This window comes from Diospyros lotus, chromosome 9 (genome assembly GCF_014633365.1).
Source record: "Diospyros lotus cultivar Yz01 chromosome 9, ASM1463336v1, whole genome shotgun sequence".
NCBI classification, from domain to species: domain Eukaryota; kingdom Viridiplantae; phylum Streptophyta; class Magnoliopsida; order Ericales; family Ebenaceae; genus Diospyros; species Diospyros lotus.
This window is the reverse complement of record NC_068346.1, coordinates 16,112,429-16,121,842: the sequence shown is the minus strand read 5'-3', so window position 1 is coordinate 16,121,842 and position 9,414 is coordinate 16,112,429.

Below are 9,414 nucleotides of genomic sequence, written 5' to 3'. Positions count from 1 at the left end.
CTAAGAGAGGTTCAACCGATGGCATGGATGGAGCATGCTCAACAATTGCGTCAACCTTGTTGTGTTGTAGGTTGATTATCATAAGGTATAGGGCTAGTTTCGTAGTGGTAATGGTTGTTTTACTTGGTTATATCTTCATAGTGTTGTAGGTTGATTATCAAAAATGTAAACCTTGCAATAAGGTAATGAAATGAGAAATTTTTCTATTACCTCGTAGCTTCTATTCTTCCATTGCTTTGTTGTAGTATTTGTTCAAATGTTGTGATTGGTATAGGGTGTTGGATGAGTCGAGGTCGCTGGACCAGCCTGATTCGAGGCATGGCTCAAGTGAGATCGAGGTGACACGAGGTCTTCTAATGTTTGTATCAAACAAGGCACAATCTGGGGAAAGACCGAGATAACTCAAGGTCTATCAAAACCTATTTGATACAAGGCATGATTTTGAGGGAGGGCGAGGTAGCTCAAGGTCTGTTAGTGTCGATACTTGTTTGATACAAGGCATTATTTTGAGGGAGGTCGAGGTAACTCGAGGTCTGCCAGTGTCGATGCTTGTTTTGATACAAGACACGATTTTGAGGAAGACCAAGATAGCTCGAGGTCTGCTAAGGCTTATTTGATACAAGGCATGAGTTTGAATGAGACCGAGGTTACTTGGGGTCTGTTGGTGCCTATTTGATACAAGCCATGAGTTTAAATGAGACCGAGGTTACTTGAGGTTTGTTGGTGCCTACTTGATATAAGGCATGGTTTAGGGCGAGACCAAGATGACTCGAGGTCTATAAAAGCCTATTTGATACAAAGCATCGCTTGTTGGGATATACCTGGGCGCTTAGGGGCAAACTAATCGCATTGGTTTGATACACAGAACACTGTTTGAATCGAGATGACTTGAGGTCCAGTCGTGCCGAACTAACCCTCGCCCCTGTTTGATCCCAATGACGGTAGTCAGGAAGGCAAAAGAAAAAAGGCAAGGCAAGGTGAGGCCTTGTGGTTTGCTTGTCAGGATAAACTTGGGCACTTGGGGGCGGGCTGACTGCATTAATTTGATGCACACAACACAGCTTGCACCGAGATGACTCGAGGTCCGGCCGTGCCAAACTGACCCTGGCTTCTGTCTGATCCAAGAGACCGTAGTTGGCACGGCGAAAGAAAGAAGGCAAAGTAAGGCCTTACAGTCCGTCAGTTGGGATAGACCCAAGTGCTTGGGGATGGATTAACCGTGTTGGTTTGATACACGCAGCATGTCTTAGACCGAGATGGCTCAAGGTCCGACAGTGCCAAACTGCCCCCACCCCTGTCTGATCCCAAGGACGGTAGTTGGCACGGTTAAAGAGAAAAGGCAAGGCATGGCTTCGAGGTTCACCCGTCAAGATAGACTCGAGTGCTTGAGGGCGGACTGACCGTGTCAGTTGATACACGCAGCACGACTTGGACTTAGATAACTCGAGGTCTAGCCGTGCCAAACTGACCCCCACTCCTGTCTGATCCCAAGGACTGTAGTCAGCACGGCAAAAGAGAGAAGGCAAGGTAAGGCCTCGCGGTTTGCCCACTGGGATAACCTGGGCGCTCAGGGGCGGATTGATAACGTCAGTTTGATACACATAGCATGGCATGGACCGAGACGACTCGAGGTCCGAAAGATGATGAATTCCCAATCGTAAGATAATCTTTAAGAGAAAAGATAGTCTTCATGGATAAATAATGTTTCAAGAAACAACATGGTCTTTAACATAAGAGATGTCCCGACTAAATAATCTTTTTTGTTGATGGGTAGTCCCATAATTGTATAAGCGAATACTTGATAAACACCAAATGCTTGTTGAGGTATTGGCCGAGTTGTAGGTCTTTTGTTTGGAATTCACCTTTGACCTGATTAGTTAGCAACTAGGAATCACTCTTTGCAACCACCAGGGCTGCTCTCATTTCTCTTGCCAGATTTAGCTCGGCTATGAGAGCCTCATATTTTGCCTGGTTGTTGGTTGCCTTGAAGTTGAAGCGGAGGGACTATTCGAGTGTTAACCCACTAGGTCCCTCCAAGATTATGTTGGCTCCACTCACTTAATGTTGGAAGCTCCGTTGACAAACAGTGTCCATGGATTAGACTCCGGGCTAAGATCAAAAGAAGAAAATTCAGCGCAGAAATCAAACAATACCTGAGATTTGATGTGCTTGCAGGGCTGATACTATATACCGAATTAAGAGAGCTTAATTGACCATGCAATCATCGTTCCTAAGAATTTTAGCTTCTGAAGCACCTGTCGGATTGGTTGATCAGTTTGGACTATGATATGGTGGCTTTGGAAGTATGGCCTAAGTTTTTGAGCTTCAGTCACCAATGCTAGTGCTAGCTTTTTGATCTTCTAGTAACGCAGCTCGAGTCCCTATAAGGTTCTGCTGACAAAATATGCCAGCCGTTGTTACTTGCCTTCCTCCCTAACTAGTACTACGCTGAGGGCACTATTCGTGATAGAGAGATAGAGTGAGAGTTCTTCCCCGGGCTCTAATTTTGAAAGAATGGGGGACGCAACTAAGAGGCCCTTAAGGTCCTGGAAGCTGGAACGTGGCTTCACACTACTCTGTCAATTGGAATTTCGTTGGCTTCTTTAGATATTGGAAGAATGGTGTACCCCGATCTGTCAATCTTGAGAGAAAGAGAGATAGAGCTATTATCCGGCTTGTTAGCCGCTAGACCTTCTTCACGTTGGCAGGGTTGTACATCTCGAGGATGGCTTTGCATTTATCAGGGTTGGCCTCGATTCCCCGACTAGTCAACATGAAGCCGAGGAATTTATCGGCTTGTACTTCGAACTCGCATTTATTAGGATTGAGCCTCATGTTGTGCCGTCGAAGCTGGCTGAAAATCTCGGATAAGTCTGAGTAGTGGTCCTGGCTTTCTGATGTCTTGGCCACCATATCGTCTACATAGACTTCGATGTTACAGCCGATTTTCTTAGAAAACACCTTGTTCATCAATCGCTGATATGTTGTGCCCAGGTTCTTCAATCCAAATGGCTTAACCCGGTAACAGAAGTTGGCATTTTATGTGATGAACACCATTTTTTCCTTATCATCGGGGTGTAGCTAGATCTGGTTGTACCTGGAATAGACGTCCACAAAGCTTAAGTATCTGTAGCCTGAGGCCACATCCACGAGCCGGTCGATATTGGGCAATGGATATGAATCCTTCAAGCACGCTTTGTTTAGGTTGATGAAGTCAATGCACATTCTCCACTTACCTGAGGATTTCTTTACCATGACCACGTTGGCCAGCCATGTGGTGTACGGTATTTCTCTGATGAATATGACTTTGAGGAGTTTTACTGTTTCCTCGACCACTGCGCGTTATCTTTCCTCTCTCATCTTCCTTTTTCTCTGGGCAACCGATTTTGCATTTGGATCCAACGTCAACCTATGGAAGATGAAGGATGGATCGATTCTAGGCGTGCCAGCAATTGTCTAGGTGAAGAGGTCGGCGTTATGTTAGAGTAGGCTGACTAGTCTTTCTTTTAGCTCCCTTGGCAATGTAGAGCTGATGTGGGTTACCTGCTCTGGGCGGGGACACATGCTTACGAGATAGAACTCTTCTGTGGGCTAGGGGCGACAGTCTAAGAGCTCGCCTCATGGGTCTAACTTTGTCGAGTACACACTCTGGTATGAGAGTGTGAAACTTGGTTGGTAGTGCCTACGGCTTGACTATCGCTATCGGAAGCTAGGCTTCCCTTATCATCCTTGTCGAGTCCGAGGCTTCGATCCTTGAGGCTGTCATGGTGACACTGCCGGGCTTCTTTCTAATTGGCGTGAACAACTCTGACCTTAGTGGTTGACACTGGGAACTTCATAGCCAGGTGATAGTCAACAATTAGGTACCGAATACCGATCGTCATGACAAGAGGGGCCGTTCCAAATGAAGTTAGCAGATCGACATACCCCTTGACGCCTACTTGTTCCCTAAAAAAGCTTATTAGATTCCCGTGAAATGGCTTTAACTCTTCTTCCGGGATGCCCATCCTTCTTAGAGTCGACAGATATTGCAAGTCGGTCAAGCTTCCTTGGTCGATGAGGACTTTCTTTACCAGGAAATTAGCGACGACGACTGAGACTACCATGGGGTCGTTAAGGTTCTGATCAATCCTTTCAAAGTCCCTATCAGTGAAGGAGATCATGGGGTGTTGGGCCATCCTTTTTAGCTTCCTCTCGACATTGTTTACTGTCATTACTGCTCGGAGGTGTCACTTTCTTGCTGAGCTCAAATCTTCTCCACCCACAAACCCTCTAGAAATTGTGTCAATGACACTAACTATCTGATTGTTCAGGAGCGGTCCAACATTCCTCCTTTCATCCACTTACAGTCGCCTCTAGGGGTTGCGACTCCTTCGCCTGTTTGTGTATTGGCCTGCGGGGAGCCACAACCCCTAGAAGCGCTCTATCAACGCCTGTTTGGTCTTTTCTATAAGTATATTGGCAGATGTGGCCTTCTCTAACCAGGCGCTCGATCTGGTCTTTTAAGGTGGCACATTCTTCGGTTGTATGCCCGAACATATGGTGATAATCTCACTGCTTGTTGGTATCGGTGTTGTCACAGGGAGGTTATTGGTCCAAGGTGTTTGGGAGTGGGATTACCCTCAAGTTGTAAACCTCCTAGAGAATTCGATCTTGCCTAGTCGTGATGGGAGTATAGGTATCATAGCGCAGTCGAGGTGGTACGGGGTGTTGGGCTGGCTCCCTTTGTCCCTTGTCGTAATCTTTGTTGTCATGTCTTAGGTTGGAGTCTTTTGTGGGATTGCACTGGTGTTCAGTAGAGGGCCTCGGTTGGTGGGTTGGCTGTGGCTGAGCTTGCTACTGGGTGTTTTCGTGCCTGACAGCTGATGCTTCCTCCATGTTTATGTAGCCTGTCACTCGTACTCTGAGGTCGTCTAGATCGATGGGAGGCTTTCAGGCCAACGAGTTCGCGAAGGGTCATGCTTTTAGCCCATTCATGATAGCGTGCAAGGAAACCGCCGGGTTAAGATCCCTGATTTGGATGATCTCTTGATTAAATCTATTTAAGAATGTCCGAAGTGGCTCATGCTCACACTACTTCAAGTTAATGAGGCTAACCGACATCTTGCGGTGAGCTCTGCTTGTAGAGAAATGGGCAAGGAAGCAGGTGGCTAACTCAGAGAAATTGTGGATGGAGTTTAGCTCCAGGGAGAAGAACCACAATATAGTCGACTTCTTCATTGTGTTGGGAAAGGATTGACACATGATTAGATTCGTACCTCCACTTAATAGCATCGCGGCGTTGAACATGGTGAGGTGCTCTTGAGGATCGGCAACCCGTTCACTGCATTAGTCACGTTGTTGATTTTGGGTTAACTCAGCAACTTGGTTTTGAAGCTGTTGGACGGTCTGGATGAGGACTTCCATGACGATTGGGTTTTTTAGGATGTGGTTGGTTGTGTCTGGCTGTTGGTTAGGGGCGCTTCTGGTTCGCACCATGGGAAGGTGATAGGATCGTTTTGAAAGGCTCTGGTGAGATTATGGGGTAAGTAAGTTTGATCGGGCCCCATAGTGGGCTCCAGATGTTCTTTCTTACCCAAAGGAATGGTCGGGCGAGGGCTCGCAATGGTAGGGAATGGATCCTAGAGGATGGCTGGCACCTGCAAGCACTCCGACGCTCAAGTAAGTAAGAGAGTAAAATAGAAAAGTATTAGTAGGCTAGAGAAGAATATACATTGGCTCTAAGGAGAGCTGGCTTATATAAAATGAGGAGAGGTCCTCCTACATGCATGTGTCATGCGTTTGTAGGGTGATGGAACTGGATATCCGACGTCCGGAGGACTCTCTAACAGTGACATGGTGCCAACGAAACCCTCATTAATGTGGATGGGATCCATCATTAATGAGGATGAGATCTGCTATTAATGAGGATGAGATTTTAAGGGAGCGTGAGAGTACTCAATGTATGGTTGTAATGATGCTTGTTGTAGACTAGCGCAGGGTCAGAGTTGAGCCAAGGCCGAGATTGGGCCAGGACAGAGCCTGATTGGTCCATGGGCCAAGATAGAACTAGATTGGGCCAAAGGCTCGATTTGAGCCGATACGGTCTATTTGACATACAATATAATACATTAATTACATTAATAATTAATGTCACTTGTAAATAAATATTAAAATAGAACATTTAAATAACACTTCTATAAAAATTATTTTATTATAAAACATAACAATTAAGATATCAAGTAAATTATTTCTTGAAATAACGTTTATTAATTAAGATATATATCGAAAAAATAAGATATAAAAAGTATTTTAGATTTTTGTCATTTCTAATATGTTTATTAAATTTATCTAACCATCTTTAAAAAAAAAAAAAGTCATGTAACTTCTTATATGGTATTTTCTCGATATGCATAAAATTTCTATTTTTTCTAAATAAATATATCTTAGACTTTACAAATAAAAAAATAATACATATATTCTCTAGTATATATTAAAAATTTTAACAAATAATTTAATAAAAAAATAAATACTTTTTAATCTTATTTTAATTATTTTATATTTTAATTTAAAATATATTTCAATCTCATTTTAATATAATTTTATATTAATCATTTTAATTTTAACAAAAACGCATTAGGTGATACCGCTGAACCAGACGTCGACTTTGTGGGATCACGTGGTACACACGTGAACCCACGAAATCCGCTGGAAACAACACAACACTAGCTGGACATGTTTCGACTGCAATTTTATGCACCCCCTAAAATGACTGTTTTGCCCCTGGGGGGGCACAAAATTGCACTCACATGTTTCGCCTGTCGGGTTGTTCTTGGTTTTGCGATTTGATTATTGCAATACGAGAAGCACGGAAGATCCGTTCAGGTACTCCGGCAGAATGATTTCGACACGTGGAGCACGTACTAACAAGTGTTTAGCCAGGCATCAGGCGCTTCGCGTGGCTGCGCTTGGGATCAAAACTGTGTTGGAAACGAAACTTTCAACCAAACTAGAAGTCACGACATCTGTAATTAGTAGGTTTTATTTTATGAAAATGTTATTTGATGATTTAATAATTATGATATTTGTCATAGTATTTATATATTAATATATTATTTATATTTGATGTGTAACCCATTAAAGCCCATCAAAAATAAATTCAAAAATTAGAAGATAATAGATACAAGCAAAGGAAAAAGTCTCAAGAGACCCTATCAAAAAAAAAAAAGAGTTTTCGGGATATCCAATCTGTAGGGTATCTCTAAAATTTCTTTTCTGAATTACATAAAAAAATAAAAATTATCTATAATAATTTAAATTCTAATTAATATTAAAAAAAATTATTACAAACTCTTTCACTTAGTAGGTCAAATCTCATTTGTAAGTCATTTTATTATTATTTCAAGAGTTTTACACTTTCTTTTGTAATTTTAAGAAATTAACTTAAACATCAACGTGTATATGCAAAAAATGTTTTGTGTTCTCTATCAGTTTCGTGTTTGCAAAGTTCTTTTAAAAATAAATTTTATTATTGTGTTTAAGTAATAATAATATTAATATAATATATTAATACTTTAATATCATTAAAAATATTATAAATATTCCAAATAACATTTCAATTTATTTAAATTTGGGGTTGAATCCACCGTCATGGGCGACTTAAGAATTTTAGATCATATTTAAACTTGAACTCGTAAATAAATTAAGTTTGTACAAGATAAAATTTAATTTGATTCAACTCGTAAGGAAACTCGTAAATAAAGATGTAAAATAAATATTTTTTATTATTATTTTAAAGAAAAGAGTTATCGTTATTATAAAAAGTTTTGTAACCGAAATCTAAAGCTACAGATGTAATCGATCCATAAGTGTAACCAATACATATATACTTATAAAATATTAAATAATCATATCTACATATATGTAATAAAATATTAAAAAATTAAGGCTGCGTTCTCTAGACTATTTTTAAGTCATTTTTAATTTTCAATTTTCTAAAATAATGAAAACGCGTTCTCTTTATTGTTTTTAAAAATGTATTTTTGAAAATAAAAAAAAAATTGTAAAGAAAACTCAAAACAACAAAAAATTATTTTGAGTGTTTTCAACCAAAACAAACTTAAAACTCAAAACATATTTATTTATTTATTTATTCATATTTTATTATTGTAATAGAAAAAAATATTATAAAATTCATTAACTTTAAAATGTATATATTTTTTTAATAATATATTAATATTAAATATTTTTAATTTATTAAATAATCAAATTTATTGAATAAAATATAATTAAAAACTTACTTTCAAAATTTCAAAAAAAACACGTTATCTAATTTTCTGTTTTGAGGAATAGTTTTTCAAAATGATAAAGAGAACGCATTTTCAATTTTCTAAAAACAGACTATTAAAATAGAAAACTGAAAATGAATTCAAAACTGAAAATTAAAAAGCAAAAAGAACGCAGCCTAAGAAACTCAAAAACTTGGGCTTAGCCAACGGGGCGCAAATTGTGCAAGGCGGCCTACTTAAATGGGTCGTGCTCATGCTCGCCCACAAGCCAACCAAGTGAACTGATTTGGCCCAATGTTTTTAGAAATTATTCCATTTGAATTTGTTTAAAATTGGCAACCTAACAACTATAAATTTTATCTACAAATTTCAAGAACTACACATTTTTTACAAACTAATAACTAATTTAACATATAATAAATATAAATAGCTTATTCAAAATAGTAAATAATATGACATAATAAATTAGTAACATAAATAATAAAAATATAAAATATAATAAAATTTTCAAAAAAAATATGACAACATATGATAAATATAAATAGCGTATACAAAATATTAATGTTGTCAAAATAACTTAAATGACTTATTTAAAATAATTCATTTTTTCCTAAATAACTAATTTAACATAACCTATAAATTAATTATTTTTCAAAATTAAGTAATAACATAATCATATATAAGATTTGTACTTTTTTTGCATGGTTCTAAAACTAATTAAGGGTTTTAGAGTTTTGAGTGGTGGCTTTATTGAGAAAGGATGAGAGATAAATTATGGAAAATAAAATAAAAAATTAAATTTATTTTTTTTAAAAATTTACTTGGTAGTCAGTATTTGGCGATATTACCTTATATCTCAAGATTTCTCCCAATTTAAAAAAAAAAATCTATTTTTTTATAATTTATTTTAATAAAAATTTTATGTTAATATTTAAAAATTAATAATATAAATTAGATCTTGTCTCTTCATATACCAACATACTTACACATTCTCCAAACACTATTTAATTAAGAAAAAAATTATTTATAGATTCTAAAAACTACACGTTTTCCACAAACTTAAGCTTAATTAATAACTTATAAAAATTTTATTTTGGGTAAGCAAAAAAATAAATAAAATATAATAAAATATCGAAATAGAAAATGG